Source organism: Vespa velutina, chromosome 1 (assembly GCF_912470025.1).
Source record: "Vespa velutina chromosome 1, iVesVel2.1, whole genome shotgun sequence".
NCBI lineage: Eukaryota > Metazoa > Arthropoda > Insecta > Hymenoptera > Vespidae > Vespa > Vespa velutina.
In genome coordinates this window covers 16,998,464-17,017,729 of record NC_062188.1, presented here as the reverse complement: position 1 = coordinate 17,017,729, position 19,266 = coordinate 16,998,464, and the positions used below count along the sequence as shown (strand labels likewise).

Genomic DNA, 19,266 nt, shown 5'->3' with positions numbered 1-19,266 from the left:
CTATAACGATCAATTCAATATTTTTTTCAAAAATACATAAACCACGAATAATAATAATCAACAATAATATCTTTAATTATAGAACATTATTTAATGAATTAAAAAATTAACTAACACAAATTGTTAAAATAAATAGAAATAATTCAGTACACGCTTGAGTGTCGAAGGATCATTAAAATTTAAATAAAATCTAATCAATCCGCAAGGAGAGAAAGAAAAAAAAAATAAAATAAAAGAAGAAACAAGAGATATGTACCGACTTTAGAATAGGTGGTTGCAAAAGGGAAGAGAAAGAAAAATTTCTCTCGTTGTCGAGAAAGAAGCTTGAACTCCTAGGAGGTTAAAATTCGCGTAACGAAGATTCGAAGTGGAAAAATCGCGGGAGGTCGCAAGAAAGCGTGTACGTGACCTTTCGTAGAAATCTCGGGCACGCGGTGGTGTTACCGAAGGAAGCTCGCTTGTCGGTAGGAAAAGCAGGCAGATGGAGGAAGCACAGGAAAACTAAACAGGAAAGAAAAAAGAGAAAAAAATAGAAGAGAAAGAGGAAGAGAGAAAGAGAAAGAGAAAGAGAAAGAGAATGAGTGAGTGAGTGAGAGCGTGAAATGGCACCTGCTGTGGCCTGTGCGCCACATCTTTCGTCTCCCTCTTTTTCCCCCTCTTTTTTCTTCCCTCTCAGTCGACGATCTTCTTTCTCTTCCATTTAATGGACTTTAACGAGCCCCGAGATATGAGTGGAACGAAGAAAAGAGAATCTCGAAAAGAGAGAGAAGAAAAATCACAGGACGACGCGGTTAAATTAGAAAACTCCTGAGTTCCTAAGGGCAAAGGAAGGAAAAGGGAGAAGGATATTTAAATTAGGTGAACACCCTGCGTAAAGTCCGCATCCCTAATGAGCCGGATAAGCGATCGAGATTTTTCGGGGTTCCCTCGAACGAGAACCAACCATCGAATTTACAACAGCCCTCTACTCCGACCCTTCTTCTTTCTTCTTCTACTTCTTCTCATCTTTTTCCGAGGCAGGTGTTTGGCCCCTAAAGATTCCGGTTTTCGTGATATCATCGACCGGTTAACGACGTGCCAGGAGATCGCATTCTTTGTTAACTACGAAGCTCACGATCTACGATTCGAGATGTAGAGAGCAATTGTACAGGGCCGACTACTACTCAATCGAAAATTATCATTTTATTATATATTTCATTTGAATAAATTTGTAATTGGTTTGCTTAACCCAAATCAATGGAATTGTAATACACAATTAATATTATTTATTCATATTTATATATTCACGTTAATTAAAATAAAATATATAATATATATATATATATATATCAAATAACAATTACATACAAAATCGATCTCATCTTCAAACAATTATTTGTTAACTCACGTTAATTAAAAATTTTCAGAGTTTATCCATAATTGTTTGCGTAACGTTTCGAGAAAAACCATGAATCTTTTCGTACGTTTTACACTCGTTTCGACAACGAACGAACGTGGAAAGAATAGCTAAGCTTGGGAATTTTTCAAGCGAAACATTTTCCATCGTATAACGGACAAACATTAGCAACTGGGGTAGGAGGTTTTCAGAAAGAGAAGTTATAATGTATATATAGGTATAGATATAAGTTATATATATATATATATATATATATATATATATATATATATATATATAGTATATACACATGTACACATACATACGTACACCTATATTTATGTATCTATATATTACAAAACACGTTTATCAAGTGGACCCGAGATGCAAACCATTGCATTAACATATAGATAAGCCGTTTCTCTCGTGGCCATGTTAAACATAATAATCCATATTTCCCGATAGTACTCCTCGCAATTAATGATACAAGCCGTACGACGTGAATATTGTTACATTAACGAATACTACGTTTCCAGTGGCCGATCATCATCAGTCGATACTGTTATCCTCTGGGTAATAATTAAACCCTTTTACGATATTCGATCGATATTCATTTCGATGAATAGACCGTATAATTTGTTGTCCGCCTCTTCCAAATGCGTAGGATTTTTAAAAGAAACCATTATATCATCATTATTATTACTATTATCATCGACATCATTAACGTCGTTATTATATTCGAAACAAAGATATATATCGCTTGTACTAAAAAATTTCTATTATCATCTTTTAAATAAATTCTCTAATATCTAATATATATATATATAAATATAATATAATATTAAATATAATAAAATCTAAATATATATATATATATATATATATATATATATATATATATATATATATATATATATATATTTAGATTTTATTAATTAATTTTTTAATTTCTCGAGATACATACAGGATTTCCAATGTATCGCTGTGTTGTAGAAAAATGGAAAAAGAATAAGTATTATTCTTTCACAAAGAAAAATTCATAAGCTTATATTCGGTGGTTTTTATTAAAAAATTTTTATACATCTCTTTAAATATTACGTATCATAATATGAATATTTTATATATTTGTAAAATTTATTAAAGAGATGTAATAATATAAAATTATTTGACGTGAATGAAATTAAAAAAAAAAAAAAAAAAAAAAAAAAAAAAGAAAAAGAAAAAACAAAAATAACATAATTATCTTCGGCCTTCAAATCTTCGAGAATGAAAATATATGTCATCTGATTACAAAAGTTTAGTTGATGACGACGAAGGAATACAAGAACGTCATTCTTTTAATAAATATTTCTGATTAATCATCTTTTATATCTGTCCTCGATGATTATCAATATTGTAAGGATGAGGATCGTATTCGCCGCTCGACTTAAATTTTCATAGAACTATAGCACGTACTTACTATATTCTGCTAATTAATAATTCTCTATTTGAGTGTATACCAGTACCGTATTCTAAGTGTTCTAAGAGAATCGATATATTATTCACAGAGAAAGTACACTGAAGAGCTATAATGGAGCATTTGGAAATACTAAATTCATTTTTGAAACTCCATTATCAAACAAATCTTATATACCGGTAATCTCATTTTCTTAGAAGATACTACTATCTTATAGTAGTATCTACTAAAATGAAATTATAATTCTCAATTGACACTTTATTATAGAGTCCTTTCCTTACGTAAAGTAATTGTACAAATAAATTAAAAAAAAATAAATCTGCGGACATGTTCTACAGAGGTGTAAAATACTTTTTACAAGTAAATTATCTAAATGAATAGGAGAAAATATTGAATGGTTTTTATCTTCTTCTTCTTCTTCTTTTGTCGAATTAAAGATCGACAAATAAATCAAATTTACCCCGAATCACGTAATATTAAACAAAAAAATAAAGAAAAAAAAAAAAAAAAACGAGTACAGAGAGAAAGACGATGACAATACGTTTGACAAATAAACAGGTCAAGCGATCGATCCATGACCTCGATTCCGTAACGATCTCTTTTTTAATTAAAACATAATTAAAGCTGCTTGCGACGAAGAATTTAAAACTATTACAAGAGAGACAGGTGTACTGTATCTCGTTCGCTCTTCTTTCTCTCTTTAGTCGTTGGTCTATATATATATATATACAAGTATACGTGTATATATATATATATATACACACATACATCTATATATATATATATATATAGATATATATATCAAAAGAGGGAGAAAAGAAGTTCATACTTTCGTATAAGCAGCTGTATCTCATTACAGCTTTTCACGAGCGGAGAATATTTCACCTGGTTGAGTTACATAATGGTCGTTCGAGAACTCTTCTTCTGGAGTATACGCGAGTACGAACTCATTTCTCTCTGCCTGATAGCGCCGCTTTTATGGATTAATTTCCTTTATTTTCATTTTCTAGCGAAATCCGTGATAAAGAGAAAGAAAGGATCAAGCGAAGTCTCCTCTCGACATTATCCTCTTTTTGAAATTATTGAAACGTGCTTGGAATCTTTCCTTATACGAGAATATACGTTTGGTACTTTATTAAATAATATAAAAAAAAAATCTTTCTTCAACAAAGCGCATTACAATATTTTATGATATATTTACAAGTATATTATATATATATATATATATATATATATATATATATTTCTCTTGGGAAATATATTTTTGTTCACTGAAGAAAATTTTTTTTAATATCTGACGTATAGCAAGGAACAGCTGAAAGGGAAGTTCGAAGGTTGAGAAGGGGATACTAACGTATCGGCTCGTTAGATTTTCTAACGGATGCTCAAAGATCCTTGTCGCTTGCCTATATGGAAACCGAAACGATAACCGTGACTTTAGGAAAGGTGTACAGCTTGAGAAAGAAGGGCGAAGATGAAGAAGAAGAGAGAGAGAGAGAGAGAGAGAGAGAGAGACGCTCGTTCGAAGAAGCTGGATGAGAGCATTTTACTCGATCAGACTTCATAAGATATACCTGCTATACTACCCTTCGTAAGCCGAGACATTTTAACTTCCCCCCCACCCTTGGACAAATTCCTTATGGCATAGGATCTAAAACGAAACTTTCTTCCTTTATAGATACTTAAGCTATCGAATAAAAATTCAATGATATTAAATTTACTTAGTAAAACAGATTGATCGTAAGAAAATAAATAATATAATATTATTCCAATATTGAAAGGATTTCGTTTATAAATATTTGCTGGTTCAATTTTTCCATGAAAAATATCAATTATTTTTCCGTCGGGAAAAAACATAAAAAGAAAAAATTTTGTATTTAATACAAAAGCGTAATTAATTAAATGATTCTATAGAAAGTTTGTAAGAAGTTATTACGACGGGTATAAAACGTGAACTTCTTTATAGATAGTGCATATCTTATCACATAATACGATCTTTTTTCTTTTTCCTTTTTTTATCTCTGTCAACTGTAATCATGGATTAAAGTTTAAAAAGTTTGCATATTACTAAATTTAACTAATGAAACTGACTTCCTGCAATTATTAAGCCGCGAGCAGCTCTATTGCATGATTATTATACTAGCCGAACGACTGGGCTTATGTATCAACGAGCAAATACCGCTAATTAAAACACACATCGAAAGTCCGTCGGTATCCAATAGCCATCGTTTAAAGTCTCGACGATATAACCTACCAATATTTTTTCATTTGCACGATCGTTCCCGATGTTTATTTAATTTCTGCCGAGCGCCAGGCAAACAGATTTTCTCCTCGTAATTTTATGAACGAGCAGCGAACGCGAACGTTACGATCAGATTTCAAACCTCTGCTTTTAAACAGAGAACAAAAATGATCCTTTAATTGTTTACCATATCGATCGAGTTTACATCTAAAGTTCTTTTTTTTTTCTTTTTCTTTTTTTTTTTTTTTTTTCATCGTCCTTTAATTAAAATTATTAATGCATGGATGAATAATCAATAAGTTGCAAAAGATTATTGAAAGATATTGATAACTAATAATATATGTATATATGTATATGTGTGTGTATGTGTTTGTGTGTGTGTGTGTGTGTATAGTTATTTTATTATAGATTAAAAATAAAATAATTTGACGATATATTAGATTTTGATGAAAGAACGGTGAACGTTTTTCATGCGTCGTCCTTCCTCATCTTCTTTTTTTTCATCCTTCTTCTTGAACGGAGAGATACGAAATTAGAGAGGAAAAAGAGGAAATATACGGATGTAACATGTCGAAATGTCATCACGGCGATGCTTCGCTCGAGCGAATCGTTTGAACGCAGCAAACTGTGCGACGAGTCTATTTGTGTCGTCCTCTCTCTCTCTCTATCTCTATCTCTCTCTCTAAAATACATATCTACACATAGACACATTGATAGATTCAATACGTCCAGAGGATGAATTTGTACAGGAACATCTTGTAAATGTATTTTCGAAAAAGTGTTTCGATCGAACTTAAAGCAGCAAAGTGGGCGTTTTGAAATTTGTCGTAACATGAGATACATTTTCAACAAGAAATATATACATCGTAGATCGAGAAATATTTCTACCTAAGATTTCTACCTTTAATATCTTTTATATCGAGATAATATTATATACGTACAAAATGAATCGCATTGTATGAGCAATAAAAACTTTGTCGTTTTGTTGTAAAATATAATCATATAATTAGATTAAAAAATTTTTCAGATAATTATGATATTAAGAATTTTCTAAAAACTATTTTCTAATAATATCACGAAATATCAAAGAGATTTCTTTCGATCGAAATAATTCTGAATCGATGAAAAACCAAACTTTACGAACGCAAAATGGTATTGTTCAAGTACAATGGAGAAGCTTAACCGAGTATTCACACGGTCAGCTTTTGCCAGAGGAAGGAGAAGCTGGAACAACCACTAGCGAAGGCTTGGCCAACTTATGCAAAGTACTTTCCTCGAGGGCAGCTGGCAGTCGATGGGGTAGCAGGCGGGTAAGAACCTAGGAAGCGAACGAGAATAACCGTTATAATAACTACCTTCAATTATCGCGCGAAATCCTTGCATACCTATACACTATGATTTTCACTTACGAATAATTTTTGAATCACGAAATCGATTATATATGCAATATCCTTCGTAAATTTCTTTTTAAAAATTCTTCGACGATACCTTTTTCCTTTACACACCTTTTACATTAACAAGTAATAATAATGATGATAATAATAATTTCCTGAAAAAAAAAAAAAAAAAGAAAAAAAATGTACAAAAAAAAAAAAAAAGAATTAATAAAGATATCGTAATCGTTGATTGTTAATTCCACGTTTAATTAATTATACATCAGTCAAGGTACGAGTTTTATACAATCAATACGAATTTTATACGATCAATACGAATATACGGTAAAAATATAGAAACGAGTTCTTTTTTTTTTTTTATCTTTTTTTTCTTTTTTTTTTTTTTTTTTTTTTCTTTTATCTCGGTCTTCTTCCATGAAAAAGTATGACGACAGTTAGACACGTAATAATTAATACAAACGTGGACGTTTTCGTCGGATCCATTTTCGTGCAAAATTTTACGACGCTTCGTGAAAGAGCGAAATGGTTCGGCAGGATAGTAACTAGGCAGACAGAGACAGCTGGAGCGATGAAACTGGGTCGTGTTACTCTCCGCAGCATCCAACGCGGATGTGTAACGCAGCTGACAAGTGATAATTGAATTTTGTCGGAGGATCGTCGGCGATCCGTTTATGAACTCGATAACGCTCGGTATCATCGAGATATCGAGTACGTTCGCGCGATTGCCCAGAATAACGTTGTTTCTAACTTGTGATTAGTAGCCATAAACGAGAGAGAAAGAGAGAGAGAGAGAGAGAGAGAGAGAGAGAGAGAGAGAAAGGGAGAGAGAGAAAGAGTCCGTGTATGTGTGTTTATGATCGATGCGAATTTAACGATCTAAAGAAGAAAGGACAAACATTCGATAATGTTCGACCATTTCCTCGTTTCACGTACTTCTTTCTTTTCTCTCTTCTTTAATTTATCTTTTTTCTTTTTCTTTATTTTTTAGAAATTTTTTATCAATTATTTATTCCAATTTCTGTCTAAGCACCAAAAGAAAAAGAGAACTTACTTACTTTGTTCTCATTACAATCAGACAAGAATATGAAGAAACGACTCACGGGAACGTAACGAACAGAAGCTCGCACTTACCGCCACTACTACCACCATCACCACCATCACAAAGTGTCTCAAGTTCGAGTCGTTGAACCGTCCAACTTCCGTCCAACTTTCAACTTTGAGTATACTCGAGGTATCCTAGAATCACGACTGCACGTTGCGACATTTCTAGAGCGACGCGCCGATAAGGCTAACCAAATCGGCTTTTTCGTAAAAAACGATTGTCAAAGAAAGAGAAAGAAGGAGAAAAAGAAAGAGAAGGACAGAAATAGAAAAAGAGAGAGAGAGAGAGAGAAAGGAAGAGGGAGGGATAGAAAGAGACAGAAATATAGAAATAAAGAGAAGGACAGAAATAGAGAGAGAGAGAGAGAGAGAGAGAGAGAGAGAGAGAGAAGGAATACAAAACTCGTCTCGTGAACTGTTTCTCTTTCTCTTCTTTTCTTTCTTCGTCTAAAACCACAAGCAAGAAGTGTCGTTTGAAGACGTTCTTCTTTACCTCTTCTACTTCGCTTTCTTCTTCTTCTTTTTCTTCTTTTTCTTCTTCTTCTTCTTCTTCTTCTTCTTCTTCTTCTCTTTCATTCCAAGGAAAAAGTATGAGTATTCTCCAAGGAATTCTCGATAATGGAAGAATAATGCCAGAGGTACGAAAGTCGGACTAGGGTAGTGGTTAACAAAAAAAAAAAAAAATAAAAGGGAAAATAAAAAAGAAAAGAAAATAAAGAAAACAAGAAAGAAAGAGAGAAAGAAAGAAAGAAAGAGAAAAAATGGACGAACGTTAATTTAAATGTTAACAATAATCCTATCGAACGTCTCCTTTGTTGTTAAAGAGAACAAGATTTCAATTTTTTACTTCGAGCTCTATCGATAATCTCGAAAAAGAAACTCTGACGTTAAAGTAATTTTCAATTTTTCGTTCGATCAACTTACGTCAATTATTGCCTGAAAATTTCTATTATAACAAAACAAAAAAAAGTATATGCATATATATATATATATATATATATATATATATATGTGTGTATGAGTTTTATTTATTTTTGAAATTTAAAGGATTCGAAAGAAAGACAAATTATTTTTGAATAAATATTAAAATGTCAGGTTATAAATTATGCTATAATTAATATACAATGTAAGCTATTATTACAATCACAGTATTATTATATGCATTTAAAACGAGGGATAAAATAGTATTATACCTTTCTCTCTCTCTCTCTCTCTCTCTCTCTCTCTCTCTCTCTTTAATATTCTTACAACGTATGATATCGCACGAAGATTAGAATCGTTCGAAAGTCAATTGGAGATGAAAAAATCCAAGGAAAAATCGTGAAGAAGAAGAAGAATAAAATGAAAAAAAAAGAAGAAAAAGAAGAAGAAGAAGAAGAAGAAGAAGAAATAGTTTATCCAGCTAGAAAGACGCGTATAGTCTTCGGAATATAGTAGCATGAGAGAATGAACACAAAGAGGGTAAAACGAACATATACAGAACATGGAAACGAAAAGCAAAGAAAGAGAGAGAGAGAGAGAGAGAAGAATGAGGTGGAAAGAAAACGACACGAGGTACGAGGGGCGGATAAGAAAGTTTTGCGGCTCTATGAAAAATGCAACGCTCGAGTTATCGCCGACGTGAATTTTTCATCGGCGCGAGTCGACTTCTCGGTCGCGAATGCGCGCGCTCCCTCTGTAACCAACGGAAGTTGTATACCTACTCTTCTTTTCATCTTTCATCTCTCTATAGATCCATAGTCAAAAATATAAAGTACCTTGGAAATTTCTATGGCAAAAATTCAACGAATGTTTATAAAATCATAATTTTTCATTTCAACATATTATGCGACCGTCACGCATGTAGATACATTTACGTATTTTCTCCCTTGTCACTTAACCCCCGTTCATGTAAAAGTATCGTTCTGTTTTTAATATTTACTTTTATCTTCTTTATTTTTATTTTCTTTTTTTTTCTTTTTCTTTTTCTTTTTCATTTTCTTTCTTTTTTTTTTCACGAAATTCTTTCGAATGTTATTAATTTCCAATTCAAGTGTAAGACGTCAGTGTACAAGCAATTGCTGTCTGGATCGAATTATATGACAGCTTTTTTCAATTGTTAAATTCAAATGTTTGTAAAAATAATGTCTTATGTCATTTCATTTGAGAGTTAAGTCATTGAAGTTGTATAATTATAAAAAGATAAAGGTCGCGAGTATGTACCAGGCGCGTTAAAGAAACGAAACGAAATATCATTTATTTGTAAATTCTATTAAGTTCCCTTTCATAGGGGTGATTGCTTTCATCTTTACCGCACTTTGATTAAATACTAAATATAATATAATATAAATATATATATATATATATTATATTATATATATTATAATCTTTTAGTTCTGATAGTCCTTACTATTTTTGCATTAAAATGTTAAATACGATCTATTTAAACATTGATCTATATTAATTCTAAATTGCAATAAACGTTATTAATAAAAATATTAAAACAAAATATTAATAATTAATGTAATCGTAGCTTAAAAGATTGTTAAAATTTCAAACCAAAATATGTTAACATCGATTGTACCAAGATCTATTATTCGAATCCATTCAAAGATCTCACGTATTCTGCTTGCATTAGATCCTTTTAATATTCTAATAATATAATAAATTCGAAATCTCTCATGAAAGATCGATCGTAACTATCTTCATCTACGTATTGTTCCTGTATACGCATTGATGACCTATATATGATTGACGAAATTACACGTTACAGAGCAAGCAAAACATATAAAGATTAACTCGTCGAAATATAAATACATAGTTACACCAAGATCAAAAACAACTGTTACATATATACACAACAAATGCACATACGCATACGCACATTACCGATATTATCAAAATGTCATTTTATCAATTGTCATATTGACAAAAGAGAATTTCTAACTTTTACGAGTAAAATGCTCTAATGTTATCAAATGCTGTCTACCGTTACAATAATCATATTCGTTTTATAAAAGCATCCAATTGGCCTGTCCAAAGGTACCAGCTGAAATGTTGACACGCCAATTCACTCGAATTATAAGTTCGATTAATGTTTATTTATATTTCAAAAAAATATTTTTACATTATTACGATTATACTAACGTACAATATAATAAAAGGATTTTCCATCGAAATGAAAGCCGATAAAATGGCTTAGTTCAAATAAGTTTATAACGTTAGAAAGTTAATCGAAAAACAATTACATTTGTATGCTCGATAAGTAAATAAAAAAAAAAAAAAAAAAATAATGATATCGTCAATTGTATCGACATGCTTAAATCGACGTTTTACGTTATCGTTAAAAAGGGATTTTTAATTAAGAACCGATAGTAACATCGGAATTGATGAAGAGAAAAATAAGATAATGTTGGAAAGGGCAAAGAGAATAGAGAAGGAATGAATGATTTCTGACAAGTGTAAGTACCGATAAAAGGGCCCTGCTACATTGTGTCCAACGAGAGATTAAAAAAATAAGCCTAATGGCCGATTCACGTAGCAAGGACGTAAAGGGTCTGAGGAAAGTTGGCGCGTGGCTCGAGGGCGCCGATTCTGAAAAGGGCGTCAAGCTGGACCGTAAAACGTTTATTCGACCCTCTTTATTCCTTTACAATGTAGTTTGTTGCGCTCTTCAAAAAGAAAGAAAGAGGGGGAAGAGAGAGAGAGAGAGAGGACTCGGTCTCTCCTTTCGAATACCTACAAAATTCGTTCCCTGCGAAGTTTCTCTTTGACGAACACACACAATACGTTAACGATCGAAATTCGAAGGTCAATTGTGAAAGAATCGGATGAAATTTTTCTTTTCTTTTTTATTTTTTTTTTTTTTTTTTTTTTTAAGGGATACATCTACAATTCTTTCAACGGATAATGATTCGAATGAAAAGAAACGAGAAAAAGGAGGGATGAGGAAAAGAAAGAAAAAGTCTATTATAAAATTAGGATAGACAGTAATTTTCAATTTACAAAGTCGTACGATCGAATTACATAACTGGAATTTTTGCAAAGTGAAAAACGGACATCGAGATTAGAATCTTTCCGTGAGCAGTTTGAACGTAACGAGTGGCGTTCGAGAGGGAAAAGTCTCTGACAGATTTAAAGGTTTCGTGGGACTAAACGGAGGAAAGAAAGAAGAAAAGAAGAAAAATAAAAGAAAAGAAAAGAAAAGAAAAGAGAAAAGGATGAGAGGAAGGAAAGAAAGGGTTTTTGAGAGAGAGAGAGAGAGGAGAGTTTGTGAGTGAGTGAATCGAGTAGAAACGTTTACGAAATTGGAAGCTGCGACGCGAGTTCACGGAAGTAGAGATAGGAGAGTTTCGAGAGGCAGATAGCAGGGAGAAATTCCACGAAGCGTGGACGGGATAAGTTATCCTCGCGTTTCAGGATACGCGTCGACATTATTTCGTATCTTGCAGGACACTTCGGCCAATGAGGATGTCCTGCCCGCTACGCTACCGGAATTCATAACGAGGTCTTATCTCTCTTTCTCTCCCTCTCTCTCTCTCTCTCCCTCTCTCTCTCTCTCCCTCTCTCTCTCTCTCTCTCTTCGTCTCTTTCACGATTTATACTTCTTTTCATTCCTCTATATCTTTTCCCTCCCTCCCTCCCTCCCTTCCTTCCTTCCTTCCTTCCTTCCTTCCTTCCTTCCTTCCTTCCTTCCTTCCTTCCTTCCATCACACTCTGCTACTTCATCTTGCCTCCCTCTTCCCACCTACTCTTTCTGTCTCACATGTTCGCACACACGGTCAGGTAATATCACGCGATTCTTTCTTGGAATGGAGCCCGGCTCTTAGTCTTCTCTTCACGGTTGTCGACTTCTACTTTTTAAAACTTCTATGGTATATCCACGAACTGGACACATTTGCAATTTCAAAAGTCTAATCTTCCGACATATTTATCAGAATCTAAAAATATCTCTTTTATCGATATTATCGTCTTTTGTCTTTGTATAATATTAATTATTGATATTTCGAATAAATCAAAATATTACCAATCGATAAATATTTGATAAATAATAATCTTTTGCCGATTAATTAAAAATATTACATTCGAGAGCAAACATATAGAATTCTATATACACATGTTAAACATTTCGACCGGTGTACTTTTGATAGCGCGTAAGGCACGTCGTGCTCGCTAATAACAAATCTAGCAGCGGTGATTACACGCTGTGATTTCGCTGAGAATTGGACGAGTGATTAATTCTCGCGGGCAATCCCGTCCTTGCCCCAAAATGTCCCTTTCACCTCTCTCTCTCTCTCTCTCTCTCTCTCTCTCTCTATCTATCTATCTATTTCTCTTTCTCTCTCATACACGTTCCCTATGCGGATTTGTCGGGCGAGCCACTCACAGCAAAGATATTTTAATTCCGAAGCGCCGGCGAAGCCGTTTGGAATGGTTATTAATTCGTGCGTCGAGAACGGAGGGTGTGGACAGTATAGGAAGAAGGGGGAAAACGAAAGGAGAAAGAGAGAGAAAAAGAGAGAGAGAGAGAGAGAGAGAGAGAGAGAGGATAGCTCTGGAGAAAGAAAAAAGAGAGAGAAAGAGAGAAAGGTAACGTTCGTAAAAACAGCCCCATTGTTATCGCTGTCCCGCGGCTCGTTTCGCAGTGGGCGGCACTCGAATGAAGAGTGAGAGAGAAAGAAGAGAAGTTTCGTGTAAACGCGTCTGCTTACTCGACACATATACATATACATGATATATGTATATCTGTGTTCAGATTTTACTAACGACAAAAGAGTAAAAGCGAGGACGATTCTTTTACATTGATTAATGCATCTCATGAATGAATGGTATACACCATGGATGATGAGCCACCCACTCACCCCTTGAAACGTTTCTCTTGCTACCCTTCTTCTCTTTCCATGCCGTCTATTCGCTCATCCATCCGTCTTCGTCTCTCTCTTACCAAAACATTTTCCATCTCCTTTTATCTCTTTCTTCTTCCTTTCTTCTCTTTACTCGACGGTAGCAACTCGTTTCGCGAGGACGGACTCATCTCCGATTTTATGCCTCGTTTGAAGGCTCATCCCTCTTCTCTACCCCTCTATCATCTTCTACCTAACTCTACATCTTCCCTTCTCATTCTCCAGTTGACTCGACGACGATTTCATCCCTTCCTTAATGTACCTACCCAAATTCGGATACCACGTATCCGTGAATTTCTCTATAGAGAGAAACGTTTTATATGCTATTTAAATAAGCTCGCGAATACGTGAACATTATGTTTAAATCTTGCTCTTTCTTAATATTTGGTAGATATAAGTGACAGATATTAAGATGCCCGAAATAAGTCCTCGCCTTCGTTAAAATTCCAAGATATATCTTTCTTTCTCTTTTATTACCTGAACAATGATCTTTATAGTGAGAAAGGTCGGTCGAGATAAGAAAGGAACGTAATTCTCTCGGCATAATTAATTTCTACGATCAACGTCCCATGTTCTCTTCATTTACACGTAGACAAAATCTAAACGAAGGATATCTTACGTTTTATCTAATCTGACGAATTCAAAATTTCGTATTACGAAGATTATTGTATATAATAGAATTAATGAAAAAAAAAAGAAAAAATAAAGCTCTCCCTGATAATAAAATTGAATCACACATTTTTAGATGAACTTTGTATTCAATGAAAATATGTACCTATATAAAAAGACATTGTTAAAACTATACCTGGGGTTACCGATAACGGAAGTCCTTGAAATAAAGTTAACGACAAGAGAAGAACGGCCAAGTCAATATTGTCCTCTTGCACTATAAGACGAGTTAAAGTACACCCTGGGAGCAGCACAGAACGCAAGAGAACTTTCTATATCTCGATGCGTAGTTTCGAACAAAGTTGACAGAATCTAAGTCGAAGTTGCACAGTCCCCCTTCGACGTTTCCTACATCGTAGAAATAAATACGGCCACCGTTGGCCCCGTATCTTCGTATACCACCGTGGCTTCGTATCAAAAGTCGCTGGATAAAGCGAGAAATAGAATCGGGAAGAAAAGACTGCTATAATACATTGACTAATGCCATCTTAAATAATGCCTGGTACATTCAACTCGAGTTTTATTTATTTCGATTAGAAATTTACAAGAGAGGATAAAAAAAAAAAAAAGAAAAATAAAATAATAAAAAAGTAATAATTTATTATAATACACGTGAAAGTGATTAATGCAATATGAAATATTTAAAAAATTATCTTAACATCACAATGATCCTTTAATTATTTATTAATATATAATTATTATTCTTATCATTGATCTAAGTTATATCCATGAAAGAAGAAATATAAATGTCAGATTCGTATCAAAAAGATACCTTTAAAATCCTAAAGGCAATAGATCATATTTTCCTATCCAAGAAGATCGGTGTCATATTTCGAATCATCGTTCGTTCCATCGATCACGTAAATCGATAACACCTTTAAAGACATTTTTCTACTGGAACCAATTTCCTTCTCGACGAAACAGATTTGCGATAAGAAAATCTGATCCGATTTATCTACATTCGTCCGTGCTTCACTTCTGACTAGATATTTTCAAAGTTTCCTTTCTTATTTTCTTATTCTATTTCTATAACTTTTAACAAAACTCACTCTCTCTCTCTCTCTCTCCCTCTCTCTCTCTATCTATCTATCTATCTCTCATTCGTCGACAATCGTTTAATCTTACCTATCGATATTCAAAAGAATATATAAATTAGATTAACCTACGCAATATGTATGTAAAGGCCACCGACAATACACTACGTGTTTGTTTATTAATGAGGCAGTAAATCTTCGTCGAATTAATTTGAAAGAAAGAGAGAGAGAGAGAAAATAAAAAGAAAGAAAGAAAGAAAAGTAAGTATAGTGAGACTAGTATAGACGCCCGCATATGTCGACCTAGACGTTCTTTTTTTACTTCGGCTATTCAACGCGTATGATATACAACAAACGTATCATTTATGTCTCGTATTAACGCTCTTTATGAACTAATAATTCTTAATAAGTCGCTTCGCTATCTATAACGTTCTCCATTTAAATCTTTGAAAATAAACACAAGGTTAATTTGAACGTTCTTATATTTTCATTTTCATTCATACGAAGAAACATGAATATGTGAATTATTTTCGATTTAAAGTCATATTTTCAAAACATCGAATGAAATGGTTAATGCGTGGAAAGAGGTTTTTATGATTACTCGAAAGTAAATGAACGGATCCATTAAAAGCATTATGCAATTGATACGATTTCAATGGAAACGTTTTTCCTCTTTCCGGATGTTATAAAAATAAGGAGAGTGTAGTGATATGCTTCGACTGTCGATATAACCAACAACGAGGTATCGAGCTTCAACAAGACGGAAATGGTCTTTCTATTCCTTCCTTCGTATTTCCTTATCGCGACGCAATACATTCTTACATACGTTGATTTCTGAGAATCGAATTCCGAAGGTACCGCTTTTTATTCTCGATACCCTTTCCCCGTCCCTTTTATGTCTCGATATTTTTACTTTTACGATAGTACAGAGTTCCGGGAGAACGCAAAGAAAATCAAATCTAATGTCCGCCGATGCTCTCGAAGTAGTCGTAAAGTTTCTGAAAGCTTTTGCGATAAAAGTAAGAAAATCTGCCGATTAACCTTTTTTTTTTTTCTCAGGGATACGACATTGAAAATTTCGTTACCAGAAATAGGTAGATATATTCAACGTAATCGATACAAATGGTATTGCGATGATAGAAATTAATTGAAGATAAGTCACATAGTCATTCGAAAACTCGGCTCGATGAACGTTCCGCTTCTTTTTCTTGCTTTTTTTTTCCTTTTTTTTTTTTAAAAAAGACCATTGATACTTTGCCAAGATAACAGAGATACGATAAAATTTTCCTATTATATACTTAAAATGAAATGTCAAGTTCGATAGTAGGACTATTTACAATGTTTACAAATTAAAAATATTTTGTTATTGAATCTTCTTATACATATAAACATAACACATGTTAGAGATCGCATCGATGTTAAATAAATTTATACATTTTCGAATAAATTATTCCTTTATGTATACTCTTATCGGGAATTTTAATTGTTGATAATATACTGTCTCTGTCAGAAAAAAAAAAGAAAAAAAAAAGAGAAAAAAAAAGAAAAAAGAAGAAAAAATAAATGGAGAAAAAATTAAGACAAGAGACGAAGAGACAGAAAAACGAAAGAATTTCAAAGTACTTACTTTTCCAAGTAGAACGCAGATTTCAATAAAGAAGTAGTCTTGATGTCTCTTAAACGAAGAAATAAAGCCAGAGCCTCTTTTTCTCTTTTCTCAACAGGACGACGAAGAAAGCAAGCACGATCGTCGTAAAAAAAAAAAAAAACACGAAGCACAGTAAATATCCTTTATAAGGTCACGTGACACACAGTAGAAACTAACCGGAACCACGAATCTCTATATTTCTATTTCCTTCCTTAGCCTTTCTCTATCTTTTTTTCCTCTCTTTCCTCTCTTTCACTCCTTTATACATTCGCCCGAACTTCGTTTTCCTTCGTCGCCCTTCGTGTAGTCGCTCGAACAAAAAAACCTTCGACACTTTCAGTCGTCTCTCCTTCTCTTTCTCACTCTTTCTCTCTCATCTCTCTCTCTCTCTCTCTCCCTCTTTTTTCTCTTTCTCTCTCTCTCTCTCTCTCTCTCTTTCTTTCACGGTAATAACTCTTCAACCCTTATTTTTTTCATCATCCTTTCTTCAATTCTTGAAATTATACTTTGAATCCGTCGTGCCCGTCGTCTTTCATGGTATAATAATAAATCGTAAAAAATCAAAGATGGACGTCGTAGTTGAATATCCGTCGCACTGTCAAAAAAATTAAAGAGGGAAAATAAGACATTAGATTTTTGATATCTTCGAAAGACGGATTTGTGTATGAAAGATATAAAAAGAAGAAAAGAAAAGAAAAGAAAAAAGAAAAGAAAAGAGATAGGGAAAATATATAGAAAGAGGAAAGTAAATTGTGAAAAAGAGAGAAAAACGGACAAGGAGAGAAGGAGGGTATAAAGAGAGATGGATGTATAATATACGCGGGGAAACGAGCGAGGCGACAGTCGCGTGGTATCGATTCGTGGTCGTGGAAAGCCGGCGGAGGCAGCCAAGAGAGCGAGAACGAGAGCGAGAAAGAGAAAGAAAGAGAGAGAGAGAGAGAGAGAGAGATAGCTTTTTCTTCGTTTTCCCTCCCCCTTCTCGAGCAACGATCTTTTATCTTCGTCTCTCTCTCTCTCTCTCTCTCTCTCTCTCTCTCTTTTTCTCCTTTATCTATCTCTCTTTCTGTCTCACACACGCATACACATTCACTCACACATGCACACACGCACACGCGCGCGTACATACACACACGCAAACACACATACACACACACACACACACACACACACACCTTAAAACTTCTTCGTCCCTCGATGCACCTTTTCTCTCTCGAGCAACCTACTCTCGCTCGTCCGTTCTGTTACTGGTCTGTTCTATCACACTCCGAATACGAAATTTTCTTTCTCCCTTTTTCTTCCCTCAAAAAAATTCGAATCCTCTTAAATATTATTATATCCTTTGAGATAAACGAGAGGAGAAAAAGTCACGCGAGTCGTTTGGCGCGTCCCGCGAGGGATGTAAACGATAATGTAAACGAACGACGACGATGACCTTTGTTGTTTTTCCTTTCTTCTCGTCGATTTGAGGGGAGGGCGAGAAAAAAAAAAAAGAGGAAAAATCTCTGCGATCGTTTTCAAGGAAAACGTGGACGACGAGAATCGTTCGTTCGATTGGCCTATAACGAGGATTGTTATATTATTTGAAGACGAGAGCAACGTGCGCGAACAACACCGGTGCGTCCTTGCGTGCGTACGTGCCGGCGGCGAAAAAGCGACAGACACATCTCCCACGGACGTCCGGGTCGGACTGAGCGCTCGAATCGCGCCGAAGAAGCACGGAGCTGTCCGAGCTACCGGTTACCCCCACCGTCGCACCCTCTCGCGCCGCCGCTACGCTCTCTCCACCGCGCCAAGCTGAAACACGCTTCGGCTCGCTTCCACCACCCTACTAACCGTACTTTCCTCTTTCTCTCTATCTCTATCCTCACTCTCTCTCTCTCTCTCTCACCCTTTCCTTCCTTTTACCCCTTACTTCCATCCCTCAAACACCAGCAACCCTACCACCACTAGCATCCTCGTCTACGCCTCGACATCTACTTGGTATCTGCTTCTCTTGCTACCCTTCGTGCCGATCGCCTCTTCTTCACCCTCTCGCCCTCATCCCTCTCCCTACTCTCTTTCTCTCTCTCTCTTTCTCTCTCTCTCTCTCTCTCTCTCTCTCTCTCTCTCTAAACCACCCCCAAAACGCCAGTCGGCCGAGGATTTAAGGCCCGTTCTCTCTCTACGCGGTGTTGCCAATTTAGCGGGAACGCCGCTCTTGACAGTGGATCAATCTTTTCGTTGATTTCGTTTTCCTGCAACACCTCTTCCACTTTTTCCATTGGTCTTTAAATAAATGCAAACTTCGATGCTACCGTAATATTTTTCAGATAATCATACTTTTCTTGTAGTTAGAGAAGAAGATTTGTTTCTTCGCTAGCAGCCTAGTTTTTGATAGAAGGATCTAAGCAGCACGTGCACAAAGATGACGACGACGATGATGACGATGATAACGATGATCTATTCAACGCATACACATAAGTAGA

At 34.6% G+C, this 19,266-nt stretch overlaps 1 protein-coding gene across 8 annotated transcripts in view; it reads right to left on the bottom strand.

Moving 5' to 3' along the window:
• LOC124950285 overlaps positions 1-18,611 on the bottom strand; it is a 202,050-nt gene extending 183,439 nt beyond the window's left edge. For 2 of the 8 annotated variants that reach the window (XR_007101310.1, XR_007101308.1), the window contains exons 1-2: positions 17,974-18,611; positions 16,781-17,396 (exon numbers count right to left, since the gene is read on the bottom strand). The gene's annotated coding sequence lies outside the window, so the exon portion shown is untranslated. The remainder of the gene's footprint in view (positions 1-16,780; positions 17,397-17,973) is intronic. The other 6 variants (XR_007101309.1, XR_007101311.1, XR_007101320.1 and 3 more) reach the window with 4 other exon arrangements.
• Positions 18,612-19,266: the final 655 nt, after the last annotated feature.